The 17170-nt window shown below is 38.3% G+C and overlaps 1 protein-coding gene across 2 annotated transcripts in view; it reads right to left on the bottom strand.

Annotated features, from left to right (window-relative positions):
* The window catches only part of LOC126751526 (ABC transporter G family member 20), a 179092-nt gene that overhangs the window by 130525 nt on the left and 31397 nt on the right, over positions 1-17170 (bottom strand). The window lies entirely within an intron of this gene.

Genomic DNA, 17170 nt, shown 5'->3' with positions numbered 1-17170 from the left:
TCACACTTGGACATAATATGCAGAGCCGTGGAAAGAACTTTGTTCCACGGTTCCGAAATTTATACAAATATTTGAAGGTTTGATAAGCTTTTGCTCAGTAATACAAATATTGTTTGGTTTGCCGAACCGAGGAAAGAACTTTGTTCCACGGTTCCGAAATTTATACAAATATTTGAAGGTTTGATAAGCTTTTTTTTGTTCTGTTTATCAGATGAACTCGGAAGTTTGATGTTGAATTTCAAACAATGTCAGCTGCTGCTTTGAAAGCGCGCTTTTCATATTCTCATCCATTTTTATGTAGTTGGATTTATAGAAAAAGCATTTTGGGATTATATCTTTAAGGGCTGCAAACTAACACAATTTAAAGTAGAACGGGAAAAATAATCTCCTTAAGAACTTCAAGCTTACGAAAGTTCAAGACGCATTGGAAACTCGATGATATTAAGAACTTTGATATGACGAAAGTCATTAGTATCATTAGGAGTTAGGTTAGGTTAAAATGTCGATTATTACATAGATATCACTAAACAGCTTAGAACGCCGGTCATTTCGACCAGTTCGCCGAAGGTAAGACTGCCGAAATGTTTCAATATTAGTCTTGAAGAGACTCAGACCTCTCCATAGAACACTTGAATGCCTATTGGTCTAATAAGAACTCCTACGATCTGAGATGAACTTTGCTAATATAAAATAGTTCCGGAGATCTCCTGCGTTCTACTCAAGACTAATGATATGATAAGTGCACGCGAGTTCCATTGGTTCACTGCTAGCACGAAAGATGCAATTAAATTGATGTTATTTCTACTGAGGACAGACACTCAATGCTATTAGTGCTACGTAGGTTGCTTTTTTTGTTTCGGGATAAGAGGAGAAAAACAAATATAAATCAGACGACGATCTTGCTCTATTAGTTTGGGCGCATCATGAATAGTGCTCGGCACAACAATTGAATCAAATGCAAAATTGGCGACATTAGGTGAGTTCTCTACAAAGACCTTCGGGAATCGCTCAGTAAGCGGGAGACTGGTGGACAAATTATACTATAAACCCATACGATTTATTTGGGAGAAAAGCTTTCAAGTCACACCAAAGGAATACAGATGGATCCAATGGAGTGGGAGTCGGAACCTATTGCTCAGACCTGGATCTCAGACGATCCCTCAAGCTTCTGGATTACTACCGCATCATCCAGGCGGAATTATTTGCTGTTGGGAAAGCGGGCGAGATAACTAACAGCGCAGGAAGCAACATAAAAAGTATAAATATATACGTATATAGAAGCAGGGAAGCAGTACTATATATACTGAGTTCCAGATCATAAACAAGTTCCGGAAAATGAAGCAGCTGATGAGATTGTCAAAAGTGTCATCTGTCTGTCTGTACCGACCAAGTACAGGAAATATGTAATTCACTAAGAACGATATACAACGAAATTTGTGAAAGAAAAGAGAGGCGGATGCGAGCGAAATGGGATGCCTTAAGTAAATGCGGGGTCGCCAAGATCATATGCAAAAGACCTTGTTACTCACATGGTCTCGAAAGGACTGCCAGATGGCTGTTGTCCTCTTGACAGGCATAAGAGAAAACAATACATGCAGAAAGTGCAGAGAAGTTAACATGAGAGAGACGTTGGAACACCTCATATGCCTTTGTCCGACACTATCTAGAACTCCTCTTAAGCATGTCAGTGCTTCGGAGTTCAAGTGACTAGATGAAGTAACAATGTTTAGAGCAAGTGGCTCTTAAAGTACCTATGCAAAAAGAGTTGACGTCTGGAATGACGAATACTTCACCCAAACTAAACTGAACCTCCATCTGCCATTACTAAGGATCAATAGGTCTATATATGACGTGAAACCCGTCCAGTATAACCTAAACTAACCTAACAACTGATTTTGAACGACCTTCACCAGATTCGTCTTGGAGTAATCCTCCAGTACAACACTGGGATTGTCAATTGCCGAAATATTAAGCGCAACTTACGTTTCAACATTGGGGAGAAGAAACATTTAAAAATAATAATTTGAAGTGTAGAAGTCAATGGCTGAATAGGATGTAAATAATTCTTAGATTCGTTCATAGAAAGACTGTTCTCTAGTCTCAAGTCAAGGGGCAGATATAGAGTAGCATTCCTCATAGAGTTTACAGCAAAATCTCTTGTTCGCTGTGGGAAAATATCGAAAAAGAAGAATAATAAAATACAAAGCAACAACAAAAGCAAAGTTTGCAAGCTGTGCGCACTTGTGTCGGCCATCTAATTGCCTAGGAAAGGCCAACTTACACTTCGCAGCCGCAAGCATCAGCTGTTGCCGCAGAGTCACATTAGCCGCTTAGTGGCGGATTGGCAAAAATGCTTTGCTTTGCAATTATTTTTTGTTATACATTTAAGTCTTAAATAGTTTTGTTTTTGTTTTTGTATTGTTCAAGTTGTTTCCTCTTCGCTGTACTTCAAAAATCGCCTTGTTAGTCATCAGCAGCTAAACCGCTGCTGCCGCTCTTGACCATCCATTCTACAAAATGTACAAGCTTGTATATACATATAGTATGTATGTGTCTGTGAGTATGTGTGCCGCGGCATCAGCTGTTGCGTAAACCTGTTTTCACGCAACGCTTGTTTTTACGGCGTCAGCATTCGGCGAACTCGCACAAAGCGCACACAAAGGTCAAGCGGCTTTATTATTTTCGCAGCAATTTTTTCTTAACTAGTTCGGTATTTTTTATACTGCTTGTATGCATGGATATGGGTATGTGTACTTTATATAATATTTACTCTCATTTACTGTCTGAAATTTGCTGATTTTACAAGTAATTACGTGTGGAATTTTTTCGAATTTTTTTTTGTCGAAAAATTCCACCGACCCTTGCACATGTTATTTGTTATTGTTGTGGAAAGGCCGCACACAATATTTCACCAGAGTTTTTTGATGCATTTTTAATTGAATTTTAACCGCTTCGTTGGAGAAAAATTCTGATTTATTCTGATTCAAATATACAGCTCTCCGGCGGGCAGTTTATTCGAAGAAATTTTTCTATCACAATTTAAAACTTGTTTTCTGACGTTCAAAATTGTCCTCTTTAAATTGCGTACATTTTCGTAGTCATTTCTGAAATTCTTGTGCGGTCTGGCTTTAATGTGGTGTTTCACATTTTCTAAAAATTTGGTTTAGGTTGCCTAGGACCCGCCATATGTGGAGCAACATTAAAGAACACAATGGAAGATAATAAAAGATGCGCTAGAAGTCATACAAATCCTCCGTTATTATTATAGCCCAGTCTGGAATAAATAAAATATTTAAGTACCTTACCTTCTCTTTTTGCTCCCACATACTCTCAAATATTCTGTCCAAGTGAGATAAGTATTTGTCATACACTATGAAAACAAGAAAAAACGTTAACTTTGGTTGCACCGAAGCTAAATACCCTTCACAGGTGCATTTCTGTTAGTAACTATGTGTTCAGTTTGTATGGAAGCTATATGCTATAGTAATCCGTTCTGAACAATTTCTTCGGAGATTACATTGTTGCCTTAGAAAATAACATATATCAAATTTCGTGAATATATCTTGTCAAATGTGAAAGTTGTCCATACAAGAACTTGATTCCGATCGTTCAGTTTGTATGGCAGCTATATGTTATAGTGGTCCAATATCGGCCGTTCCGACAAATGAGCAGCTTCTTGAAGAGAAAATGTCGTTTGCAAAATTTCAAAACGATATCTGAAAAACTGAGGGACTAGTTCGTATATATACAGACGGACGGACGGACGGACAGACAGACAGACGGACATGGCTAAATCGACTCAGCTCGACATACTGATCATTTATATATATACTTTATAGGGTCTCCAACGATTCCTTCTGGGTGTTACAAACTTCGTGACAAACTTAACATACCCTGTTCAGGGTATGAAAAAATACGCGGAAATTGCAAATAAAATGCAAAATACTAATTGCTCATCAATATTTATTTTGTCGCCATCAAAGTAATCCAAACCACATGTACAAATATGACAACGCATTTTTCAGTCCTCGAAACACTTTTCGTAAGCACCTTTTCGGATGGCTTTCAGCTGCTCCAGTGAATTTTGTTTTATCTCTTCGATTGACTGAATACAGGTTCCACGTAACGACAGTTTTATTTTGGGGAACAAGAAAAAAATCAAATGGAGGTAAATCTGCTGAATACGGGTTGACTGATGGTATTAATTTCGTTTTTGGCTTTAAATTCGGTCACAATCGTGGCTCGATGCGATGGTGATTTATCATCGTGTGAAATCCATGAATTATTATTCCGCAATTCTGGCCGTTTTCGACGGATGCTCTTATGCAAGCGCCTTAATACGGCCAAATAGAACTCCCTATTAACCGTCTGTCTATCCAAAACGATTTCATGATGAACCAAAGCACGAATAGCGAAAAAAATAATGATCACCGCTTTGATTCTTTTGCGACGTTGGCGTGGTTTTTTGGCTTCAGCTCGCTTTTTGACACCATTCTGATGAATGTTGATTTGTTCGCATATCAAACTCATAAGCTCATGTCTCATCGGTAGTTATAATACTCTCCATGAATGTGGGTTTGGAATTCGCACTATCAAGCATGTCCAGAGAGATCTATTTACAGTACTCTTTTTGAAAAAAATTCAGCTTTTTCGCGACGAGTCGAAGAATAACGTGTTTCATACCCAAAATATCTACCATAAGGATTCAAACGGACTCGCGAGAGATGCCGAGCACTCTTGCCATCTCTACAGTACTTGTCTGACGATTTTCAAGCACGCATTCTTCACTTTTGTAATAATTCCATCAGTTGAAGAGGTCGAAAGTCATCCAGAACGAGGCATGACTTCAACGATCTCTCGACCATCTTTGAGGGTTTTGTATCACTCGTAAGCTTGTGTTTTTGATAAAAGTGAATCACCATAAATCTTACTCCTCATTCGCACTGATTCCGCAAACGAAATTTGATTAGAAATACAAAATTTGAGACAAATTCTATGTTCGATATTTGTATCCATTAAGCAGTTTCTATCGACAAACTGGTAGACAGATCGCGCTCATATTTAGCATTGTAATTAAGGAAAGTTCTAACAACTTAGCAAAATAATCTTTTTGAAATATCTTTTACCCTGGGAATTTGTATAAAATTTTTGGTAGCTTTTTTGTCACAATTTAAGGTAATCATTCTTTTTAGCCATCATTCTCTTTTGGCACATCTCAACAAATACATTTGTCTCACTTTTTTAGTTTTCCTCATATTTTTGCAACCATCTCTTTCTAACCTTTTTTATCTCATATTCTACAAAACCAGTTAACATTTTCCACTAAAAATATTAGATATGTATAGAGAATATACTGCAGATCATGCATTTAAATGGTAGTACAACAAAAAGCATGTTTCAGTCGAACAGTACAACAAAAGAATTGAATATTTAATAATATATTAAAAATAGGAAAACAATGCTGATTTTTATCGCGGCGAAATGTACAGGCTACAGGCGAGAAATTTTAACAGACCAGTTTGAAGCTTTGAGTTATGCCTGAGAATACTGTCGAAAACATATCAATCGATTTATGAATCAGACTAAATCAAAGAGTCTCTGCGGCCATTTTAATATTTTTCATGTAATGATTCTAATCTGAGTCTCAAAAGGAGTAAGATTGATTTCATCTGGTATTAGATTAAAAAGATATATATATGTTTTCGGCAGATTAGATATATTTTTCGGTAGCTTATCATATTTTGTGGTTCAGAGTTAAACCTAGATAAGTGTTGTGTCTGCAAAGTGCAGTTCAAATAAGTTGTCGCACCTATCGCGGACCAAACTATCTTCTTCATTGATCAATGCAAGGTACTATTGGTCTTCACTACATCCCCTCATATTTTAGGTGATTTAAATGCCGTTACTTCTTATTTTGATAGCAACTTCTCACTAAAAATTTGCTCTCTGCATTAATTCACGCCTCTTCCGGTTTAATAAACCCACTCAGTCACTTGCACCTGCCCATTTCAAACACATAACAATGCCTGATGGACGAAAGCCAATGGTCACCCGCCGCCGTTCCTTCACCCGCAGCCAATTTTCGCGCATCGAAATGCCGCCAAAACACTCAATTGTTTAGCATTTGTTTACATTGTTGTTATTGTTATACGTTGACTAGCTGCCTGCTTGCCAGCTTGTTGTCTGCACGTCAATTATGCAGGCAGTTATATTGGTAGTTGTTGTATGTTTTTGTTAGTGTTTTGATAGAATTTTTTACGAGTTTTTCGCTTGCTTTTTTATATCACTTTTTGTTTCCTTGTTCGTCAGCAGATTTTCATTACTGTCAACAGTGCTGGCTGGGTTATTGAATAACAGGCATACTACATAAGTCTGGCTGTTTGTATGAGCGGGAAATATATTTCTTTATGAAAAAGCTAAAGTCGCTTTGAAGAAGCTAAAGTCTCTTATGGTTTCATCAAAGATAGTGAAATAATACCTTGATATCTTAATGGATCTTAGTGGATCTAACATGCTATTTCACGATAAACCTGCAATGCGTTCCAAGACATGCTGATACTCCTGGTAACTGTGAAGCAGATGATCTAGCCAGAGCAAGCACCAGCCTACAATTGGACTACGGCAAAGAGAATTTATATGATTCTGGCTAATTGCAGATATTTAATCGACAAACATGTTATAATTATGTATATACATAGCTGAGTCTCGTTGGAGTCATCACCTAACTTGCTCAACAGGCAAGCAAGTGTTCCGTGAATGGTATATGGTATGTGGACCGGCTATTAAAATACGAAAGGAATGACATAAGAACTCTAGTAGGAGGCTAACGGGTAACTAACGACATGCACCATACAACGACTATTATACGAAAGAAACTGTCAGGATACAGAAAGAGAAAATACTATATAAGGTCTTCCAAGTGAATACAAAGCCTTATATAGAAAAAGAATCGTAACGGTTAGTGAAAGGTTTCTTTACGATATTTCAGATATATAACGTTTAGTATTGTTAAATAATAAATATACTTTACATATGGGCAAACGTCGTCAAACAAGCACTCTACCTACCAACAAAACTAACGTGATATATAGTTCCTCACAGTTTGAGATATCGTTATGAAATGTTGCAGACGTCATTTTTTCCTCAAAAGTCTCTTCAAAGAAGTGGAATCGACATTATCGGTCCACTAAAACTTATAGCTACCATACAAATCTATCGATCGAAATCAAGACTTTATATGAAAGCTTTTTTCTTTGAAAAGATATCTTCATGAAAATTGGCACAAATCATTGTTTGAGATAATGCTACAATCTACGAAGAAATTGTTCAGATCGCTGTACTGTAGTGTGTAGCTGCCATACAAATTGAACGACCCAAACCCGGTTTTTGCATGAAAAAATTGTGATGTGCGTCAAGCACAGGCAATCTAAGGGATGAGTACTTTATCTGACCTATATCTGGTATCTAAAGAACCAAAACTGGTCTCTGTGTGGCTCATTGGCCTACCAGACTAACCTAACCTAACCTAACCTAAACTAGAAAATATCACAAAATCTTCACGAAATTCGGTACAGATTATTATTCAAAACAATGCTATAATCTACGAACAACTTTTTGAAGTCGAACCACTGTAGCATTTAGCTGCCGTCCAAGTCTAAGTCAAGATAACAATGTTTTTATACCCTTTTATGCTATATGAAATGCAACTGAGAAGGGTATAAAAGCAATATTTCTTGTTCTTTTTATAATTTTTCTTGTCGGCTAAATATATTCTAGTGTTATACTCCTAGTAGGCTTTTCTACAAATATTTTTGCAATTTTTTTTTTAATTTTATTTCTACTTTTTCTTTGCTTGTTTTCATCATTTATTTGCATTTGACACATTTTCTTCACCCGTTTCATTTTTGTTCTTTTCGAATTATTTTCTTAGTTATTTTTTCATTTTTTTCTCATTTCCGTAAACATGACAGCCGGTGTAATAAAGAATGACGCACTCGAGTGATTTTGATTGGGTTGGAAAGTGTTTGCTTCACATTTGTACAGGTGTACATCTGTCAGCGCACCTTTAAGGGAAAAACATCACCAAAACACTAACCAATTTAAATGTTAAAAACAACGCACAGCTGGGTATGGCGTAACTGCACATAAACTCACACGAACACACACACACACAAAATTCAAATAGGAAAATAAAGAAGGTTATGCTTTCATTTGTGTGAAAAGTTTTCTTTAAGTAAAAAATGGAAAAGGCCACTCAACGCCTGTAAAGCATTTCAAGTGACCCGTAAGTGTTTGCCGAACTGCGCATACCCGCACACACGCACACACACACATACAGAAAGCAATACAGCGCACAGCAGGCATTTTACTGCCGCAGCCGTTATGCGTGGCAGATTTGTTTTTGTTTTTGGTTTTATTTTTGTTCTTGTTTTTAGTTTTATTTTTGTTTTTGCTTTTGTTAGCCTTTTCAAACTAAACTTTAGCTGTGATTGCGTGACTTTTGAAGTTTTTCTCTTCATTCAAATAGCAGTCGCAGCAGCAACAACAACAACAGCGGACAACACTTGGAAAGAGTTGAATTGCTCAGGCGAGCAATTTCGAAGTTGTGAATGAAGATTTATTTCTGTCAAACCTTTCAATCACATTAAAAGAACCTGTAGCAGTGTTTTCCCCAAACCACAAGCAAACATAGCAAACATGCATAGACACATACCTAGGTGCGCATTTACATTAGAGTGTACATTATTTTCTTAATTTATTATTATTTTTTTAATAAGTTTTAGTTTTTGTCCTAAAAACGAGCGTTCAACGTAAACAAACTCTTTATTTTCAGTTTAAACCGTATTTCTTCTCCCAGGTATAAAGCTTGAGATTTTTGTATATTTCGCATAAAAAGCGTGAACCTATCACATTGAAATAGTGATATTCTAGTACAAAATTTTCCACGCTACAGAAAAGGTCTTAATGATTTTTTCCAGAAAACCACTCCTTTAGAAGTTATATACAGTTAAAGTTATGCATTAAAAGCACTGAGGCTCCTATGGTACCTTGGCGTATGAGCAACACAGAATTTATAAGGCACTTGCATGAAGGCTCAATACAATTCATGCATAATTTTAGCGGCTTATAACTCTTAAAAGAGTGTTTTTGTCGAAAAAAATATTGAGACCTCTTGTGTAGAAAAACTTACTTTCAAGGTTGTACGTTTATTTTCCTTTGAGATAAAAAATTTCTTGCGAAAGACAAAGAAATCAAGTGCATAAATATTTGGGAAATGACGTTTCAAATTTATTTAAAACAAGAAAAAACGTTAACTTCGGCTGCACCGAAGCTAACATACCCTTCACAGGCGCATTTCTTTTAGTAACTACGTGTTCAGTTTATATGGAAGCTATATGCTATAGTAATGCGATCTGAACAATTTTTTCGGAGATTACATTGTTGCCTTAGAAAATAATCTGTACCAAATTTCGTGAATATATCTTGTCAAATGCAAAAGTTTTCCATACAAATACTTGATCCCGATCGTTCAGTTTGTATTGCAGCTATATGTTATAGTGGTCCGTTATCGGCAGTTCCGACTAATGAGCAGCTTCTTACAGAGAAAATGACGTTTGCAAAATTTCAAAACGATATCTGAAAAACTGAGGGACTAGTTCGTATATATACAGACAGACGGATGGACAGACGGACGGACGGACGGACAGACAGACGGACATGGCTAAATCGACTCAGCTCAACATACTGATCATTTATATATATATACTTTATAGGGTCTCCGACGCTTCCTTCTGGATGTTACAAACTTCGTGACAAACTTAATATACCCTGTTCAGGGTATAATTATTATTATGCACATTGAATAATGCCCCTTAAGACAAAAACGGAAACTGCAGTGGTCATTTGAAACAGAAATTAAGCTGGAAAATTATGCTCGCCCTAATCTATACATCTACATATATGTATGTATATAAATGTAATACCTTGTGTATCCCAAAACACTTAGCTTATCCCAAAAGTCACCGTACGATCTCTGGCGCATATTATACGTGTACGCCGATAAGTGTGCAATCAATTCTGGTTTTAAACTTCCGCTTAATGTTATCCTTAAGGTCCTTTGGTATCCTTAATGGTATAATAAGCTGGACTGTTCGGCGCATATGCAAATTTATCCGTTTTATTTAAGTTTAAGCTTAAATCCCCCATTAGTTAAACGCTTGCATACAAGCAACCATGTGTGTTTACAAAAGCGGGATTATCGAAGCTTAAAGCTAAGCTTTAAGTGAAAACACACAAACGAGCGACTGCAAGATGAAGATGGTTATAGAACTAGTATATTCTCTCATGTGCTGGTGCTAAACAGCTATGGAAAGACCAATTCTGCACTACGGTGATGTAGTATGGTAGACAGACGTGCAGAAATCCATCTATCGGAAGCCAATGGAAGGCTTCAAAGGCTCGCTTAGGAGCTTTAAGAAGAACTCGAACGGCGGCTCTTGAACTGGTACTAAACCTGCCACCTACAGACCTCTTTTGCTGCAAACTGCATAGAAAAATCTTCGGGACGATTACTGGCTGCTGGAGAATTTACATATAAAAATTTCGGGTATAGTTTGTTGGGTAATGGCGATTTGGCAAGCACCGACAACATGATCCCACTTTTCAGCTGAGAAAGAAGCTACAAAGTAAACATATAAAAAGATGGTTAGCGTAAAATCGTGTTAGCGACGCGCAATACTCTAAACATTTAGTTGGATGGTCCAAAAATGGAGGATGGAGTTAATACGGTGATATACTGTCCAAAGTTTGCCGAACCACTGCAGTATATTTCAAGCAGAGGACTTTGCGTTTGACAAAGGCCGGAAGTGTCTTGGGAATGGAGCGGAAAAATGGTGTATGGCTAACATCCGAAAACGTGATCAACATTGGGAAACCCATGCGTTGTCTATACGACGATCTAGACAGAAGCATAGTGAAGAAAATGTAAGCGCGATGGAATGAGCTACCTGGGTGTAAAGCTGTAAAAACCATGTACAAACGGTAGATTGGAGGTACACATAATTTCTATTGGCACACGATAGAAGAGACTGTAGAAACATGAAAGGAATACTAACTGGTCACTGTCTGGTGGCGACATAAGCCCGCAGAATGGGGCTGACAGATCGAGAAGACTGCAGCAAATGTCTAGAGCAGAGCACCAGCGAAACAATGAAACACCTCTTGTGCATTTGTCCTGCATTGGCAAGACTACACTGTAAGCATCTGAGGTACCCACGGTATGATACACTGGAACAGGTATCGATAGTAAGGTCACAGATTCTATAGAAAGCACAAGTATCCCAAAGGATGAGTACTTCTCATGGACTTAGTGACTGATCTAAGTACCCAAAAAAAAAAACTTTAATCGAACAATCGTTTTCTCAGATGAGGCCCATTTTTGGCTTAAAGGGTACGTCATATAACAAAACTGTCGCCATTGGGGTGAGTCAAATGCTATTGTGGTTCAGAAAACGCAATTTCATCCCCCGTTTAGTGCGGCCGTTAGCAAGCGTTATAACATGATGTTGAATGAATTTTTTTCGGAATTCGATGAAATCAACTAGTTCGATTTCTTTTCGCAACAAAACGGTGAGCTGCCTTATCTTTCACGTCTAAACATGGACACATTGCGTGCAAATTTTGACGACTCGTTAATTTCGATAAATGGCCTAGTCAAATAGCCGCTAAGATCATGCGACTAACACCTCTAGATTGGTGTATCTGGATGTATGTTAAATCAAAGGTTTACGTCAATCAACCAACTTCGCTCGAGGAGCTTGAAGACAACATTCCAAGCACTGTAATCGAAATTACAGCCGAAACGTTGCATCGAGTCATCGGAAGATGGCGTAAATGGGTGGACGTGGTAGCCATTTGGTCGACATTTTGTTCAATCATAAATGAAATAAAATTATCTGCATAACGAAAAAGCAAACCATTTTGAAAGTTTATCATTTATCTCATTTTGACATCCTGTCGTTCTTGTTGGTAGACCCAATACTACTTTAAAAGTCTCCGCTATGCTCTTCTTAACAAATTTTGAAAACGATCCAACGTTGATGACATGAAGCGACTATGCTTCTTTCGGACGAATGCGAGCTCGAGGGCTCTGCAACAGATAAGCTTTCATAAATTTCGCCATAAACGGTCAACGCCAATGGTTGACTTCAATGAGTTTAGAACTGGCCGAGCAAAAGACTGAAGTCTTGCTCATAAGTACTATAAAAGTGGAGGAAAGTGTATCTCTCACCATAGGGGAGTATGAGATTCATTCACAGCCTCAACTAAAGTATCTAGGAATAATAATAGACTCAAGGCTCAAATTTAAGGACCACCCATAATACACTGTAAGTAAAGCGTATAAAATCCTAAACGCCTTATCAAGAATTATGCCAAATAAAGGCATTGGGGTGGTGTTATATGGAGCTCCAATATAGATCCAGGTGCTGGGCATTAAAGCATATGCCGGAATAAGCACAGTGCACAGGCTGTCGGCACCAAACGTTATCAATGCTTTTCGAACACTATCAAGTGACGCTGCTGAAGTAATAGCCAGCATGATGCCCATTGACATCCAGGGTAACGGATACGAGCAGATATACGTACAAGTTATCAGAGCGGTCTATAGGAGCCAAAAGAGAAAATAGAGTCCTAAGCTTAACAATATGGCAGCAGCGGTGGCAAACCTCGCTCAAAGGACGGTGTACCCACAGACTGATAGCGGACATCCATTTGTGGATCGACGAAATACATGGGGACCTGAATTTCCACCTAACCCAAAAACTAAGTGGAAGCTAGCTATATAGATTCCATCACGACATTAGTGTGGATCGTCCAACGCGTTCAGAGTGCTTTGAAGACTTTGAGCATTTATTCTTTTATCGTCGTTGCTTTTTAAGTACAAGGGAAGAACTTAAATCTACACTCGGTAGTAGTTTTACGGTGGAAAATTTGGCGACACTCATGTGTCAGTCCACTGAGAACTGGAAAGCGAAGCGGCAGCCTCAATCAAGACAAAACTGAGACATATAGAGCAGAGTACACGTACGTCAGTACGTGTCATAGAGGAAACTTAAACGTTTTATCACTCCCATGAAGTAATAATAAGTCAGGTGGTTTCGTGGGAGAGTCTGGAGTTGGGAGTAGTTTAGGCTTACCGTTTGCATTTCCACACTCCGACGTGTGATGCTTCCCACTAATTTAAAAAAAAAAATATATAAAGAAACTTCGCCAGGTCATAATTTTATAGGCCAATGCAGCGAAGAGGAACTTATTGGCAAACAGATTGGCCAACTTTAATGAGAAGTTTGGCAATCTTTCTAACGAAGATACTTTTTGGTCGATTGGTCTTTGTTAAACTTGAAAGCTTTTATATGTGAGGCCATGTTGGCGAGGCTTTTCTGTATTCATAATGGTTGAAGTCTTCAAATCAGGAAGAGTTCTTGCTTCAGACTTTTCAATAAAAATCAAATTTTTAAATGACTCACAAAGATTTCCATTATGATTCGCCATAACTTGTGCTTATTTTATAATGCAATGAAATTTAAACGAATTCAGCTACGCCGTTAGGGTGGTCCGTTTTATGTCACGCCAATAAAGTTATCTCAGTTTTTCTGTTGGAACAAAGCAATCTTTTTTATCGATGAAACTTTCGAAGCATTTAAATCAGTTAATTTATTTTTTTAATAAAATTGTATTTATTCGGTTCACCAAATAATACGAGTAGAAATATTTACATGCTTGACATACATACATATGTTATGTGTGTATGTAAACGTGCCGCCGGTATGTAGCGACAATTAATCAGAGCGCTGATTGCTTTACCAAATTCTTTGCTGGCTTTTAACTCTTCATCATCATGTCCGTCACGTAGCGCTTTTTAGCAAATTAAGCGGCATTTTTTCCTACACGGCAATAAAAAAAGTAACATTTTTATGGGCGAGCATACAATTCGCACACATACGCAGATTAAATACACAATAAAGGCAATAAAACGCAATCAAAAGAAGAATTTGCAGGCACGATTGATGAAGCCATTTGCTAAAATGTATGCATGTTTGTTTAAATATGTGTATGTTTGCATGTGTGTACGTATATACAGAAATCGGTTAATTGCATTTTCTACTATATGTTATAGTGTTCCGATATCGGTGATGTCGACAAATGAGCAAATTTTTGGAAAGGAAGGAGGTGAAGGAATTCCAGATCGATATCTCAGAAACTGAGAGACCTGTTCGCGTATATATCGGCAGAGAGAACCACAGGCGGAAGGACATAGCTAAATAGACTAAGCTCGTCAACATGATCATTTATATATACAATTTATATAGTCTCTGACGTTTCCTTCTGGGTATTAAAAACTTCGTAATATACTATGTTTAGGGTATAAAAATTGTATATTCGAAAAACTGTTGGATCGCATAGTGTTATTGCTTTGAATTTACATAAAGAAAAAAATTCTTAAACGAGCTTGTTAATTATATATAATTACTATATTTGTATTAATATGCACCCCAAATAGCATACATTGTGAACCTTTTCTCTATCTATTCTATCTAAATTAAGCACCTCTGTTTTACATTAACACCATTTGTCGCTTGAATTAGCGGATAAAGTTTTTCTCTTCGAGAAAAAAAATGTGAGCGCTCTCTACGAATCAAGCATCTGGCATATACGAGGTGTGTTCAAAAAGTATCGCGAAAGTTTTGCTGACAGTTTTCTTCGATTGCAGGGGCGTGGTGCATCATGAGTTCTTGCCAGTTCTTGGAAGAACGGTCAATAAGGAATATCACCTGCAAGTTATGCGCAATTTGCGCGAAGCAATCCGCCTGAAACGCCCGGATTTGTGGAAGAACAAAAATTGGCTTTTGCACCACGATAACGTTCCTGCTCACACATCGTTGCTTGTGCGCGACTTTTTGGCCAAAAACAACACACTAATGATGCTGCAGCCACCGTATTCCCCAGATCTGGCCCCCTGTGAATTTTTCTTGTTCCCTAAACTGAAGAGGCCCATGAAAGGACGACGTTACGCTTCTCTTGACGAGATAAAGACGGCATCGAAGAAGGAGCTGAAGAAGATAAAAAAATGATTTTTTGAAGTGCTTCGAAGATTGGAAAAACCGTTGACCCAAGTGTATAATATCTCATGGGGATTACTTTGAAGGGGACAAAATAGATATTCATGAATAAATAAATAATTTTTGAAAAAACACAAAATTCGCGATACTTTTTGAACACACCTCGTACATAGTAATCAGCAAATAAGAGAGACTACTAAACGAGATTAATAGGAGCATTCCTTAGGTCAAGCTACTTTCGCCAATGCTTGGATCCGAGTCCTAGTGGGCTAGCATCCGACAGTCCTTTCCTCTTTAAGTAAGTCGCTAACCACCAAACCATAAAGAACTCGAGGAAAAGACGGTCGGATGATAGCCTACTCCGATGTCGTTATTTTTATAGTTAAAGGAAATTCTCTACATACCACCTAGCAGAAGAGTGGTATTCAACTGCGAATAAAAGCGACACAGCCGCCAACCCAAATAAAATTAAAATGGTTTTATTAACTGGTAAGTGTATGATCACATATGTGCCTCTCCCCTCATTCAGAGGCTCACGTCTTCAAGGTGTTGATAAGGTGAAATACCTAGGACTTATTCTTGATAAAAAACTTTCATAAAGGAGGAAGACTTTCATGGATATCGAGGAGATAATAAGGATCGCATCAGTTGACTTATATTGCAGTACAGAAGCTTTAGAGAAAAGGTAGCTTTGAGGACACGGTGAAAGGACTCTCGGCAAAGATGGAGTTTTGGTTATAATTACAAAACCGTTATCATGCCAGTAATGTTTTATGGGATATTCGTTCGATAGAGGACGCTCGAAAAGGCTATACTTGCTAAAAACGTTGAAGGTGTTCAAAGAGCGGGGCTCTCAACGGCATCTCTGGTACACGGCGAAGTGTGCTCTAAGGCTCAGGAAAGCTGGGGATATGAGGGGGTCAAAACAAGGACGCCGAAATTATCTTTTCCTTCAATTGAATTACTGAAAACTTGGATCAATTCAACAGAGAGTCCATTCGTGGTGGCTTTTTCTCTGCTAATACCGACGAGGGAATTGTGGATGGGGAGAAGTCGCTGAAGAAGAGGCGCAGTGAGCTTTTTCACGGATGGATCGAAGCTGGAAGGGAAGGTTGGATGGAGAGTTTTCTGTAAAGGGCTGCTTTAAGGTGGCGGTAGACACACTGCAGCCTCTTTCAGGGTGGTGAGCATTCTCTCTGACAGCAGAGCAGCAATACTAGCGCTGAGCTCGCTAATTGTACGCGCGAAGCTAGCTAAGAAGTGTCTGCCTTCGCTAGAAATAACATCAAGCTGCTTCATCATCAGACTCGCTTGGGTGTTGAGAAGTCGCTAGCAATTGCGAAGCCGATGATCTGGTCAGAGAAGGTACACTTGCCCCCCTCACATCGAAGTGGGATCGAATTTGATCACCCTTAGCGTCTTGCGTTTCAACCCTGTGCCATTAAATCTCGCGTAAGTCTAGCAGGCTCTGCTCGGCGGGCAACGCCTATACGACTGCGAGTTTCTTTCGATCTAAAGTAGAAGGCACGATATCTACTAAACTACTTGCCCCTAGCAAAGTTCACCTTGCCGCAATCGCAGGGGTTCATCCTAAACACTGTCCAATGGACCACATGAATGCTCACAACTAAAGATATTTTCGGACGCTAGTTGACGAAGTTGTATGGAAGAGTGTAAGCTAGAAACATCCAGACACTTTCTGCTTCATTGTCCAGCCTTTGTTAGACTGAGGTTGCAACATCTCGGCAGTCTTACCATTGACGAATCAAAGGACATAGCTGAAACTGAAATTAGCCGTCTCAACAGAAATATGATAGGCTCAAAGCGCTTTGTCAATTTGTAAGGGTCTTATGATCTATTATATAGCATTTTCTTGGTACCATAACAGACCAGCGTTCTAAGCTGTTCTTGTGAGATCTAACTTAACATAAGCAACACATTACAAACAATTATTACTAAACTCGCCATTTTTCGAAAATATCTACAGTTGAGCATTCGTTTTAGTTTGTTGTTGTCGAAAAAATGTCCATGTGCACAGCGAAAGAACACAC

Source organism: Bactrocera neohumeralis, chromosome 2 (genome assembly GCF_024586455.1).
Source record: "Bactrocera neohumeralis isolate Rockhampton chromosome 2, APGP_CSIRO_Bneo_wtdbg2-racon-allhic-juicebox.fasta_v2, whole genome shotgun sequence".
NCBI lineage: Eukaryota > Metazoa > Arthropoda > Insecta > Diptera > Tephritidae > Bactrocera > Bactrocera neohumeralis.
This window is presented reverse-complemented; position numbering and strand designations above follow the sequence as displayed.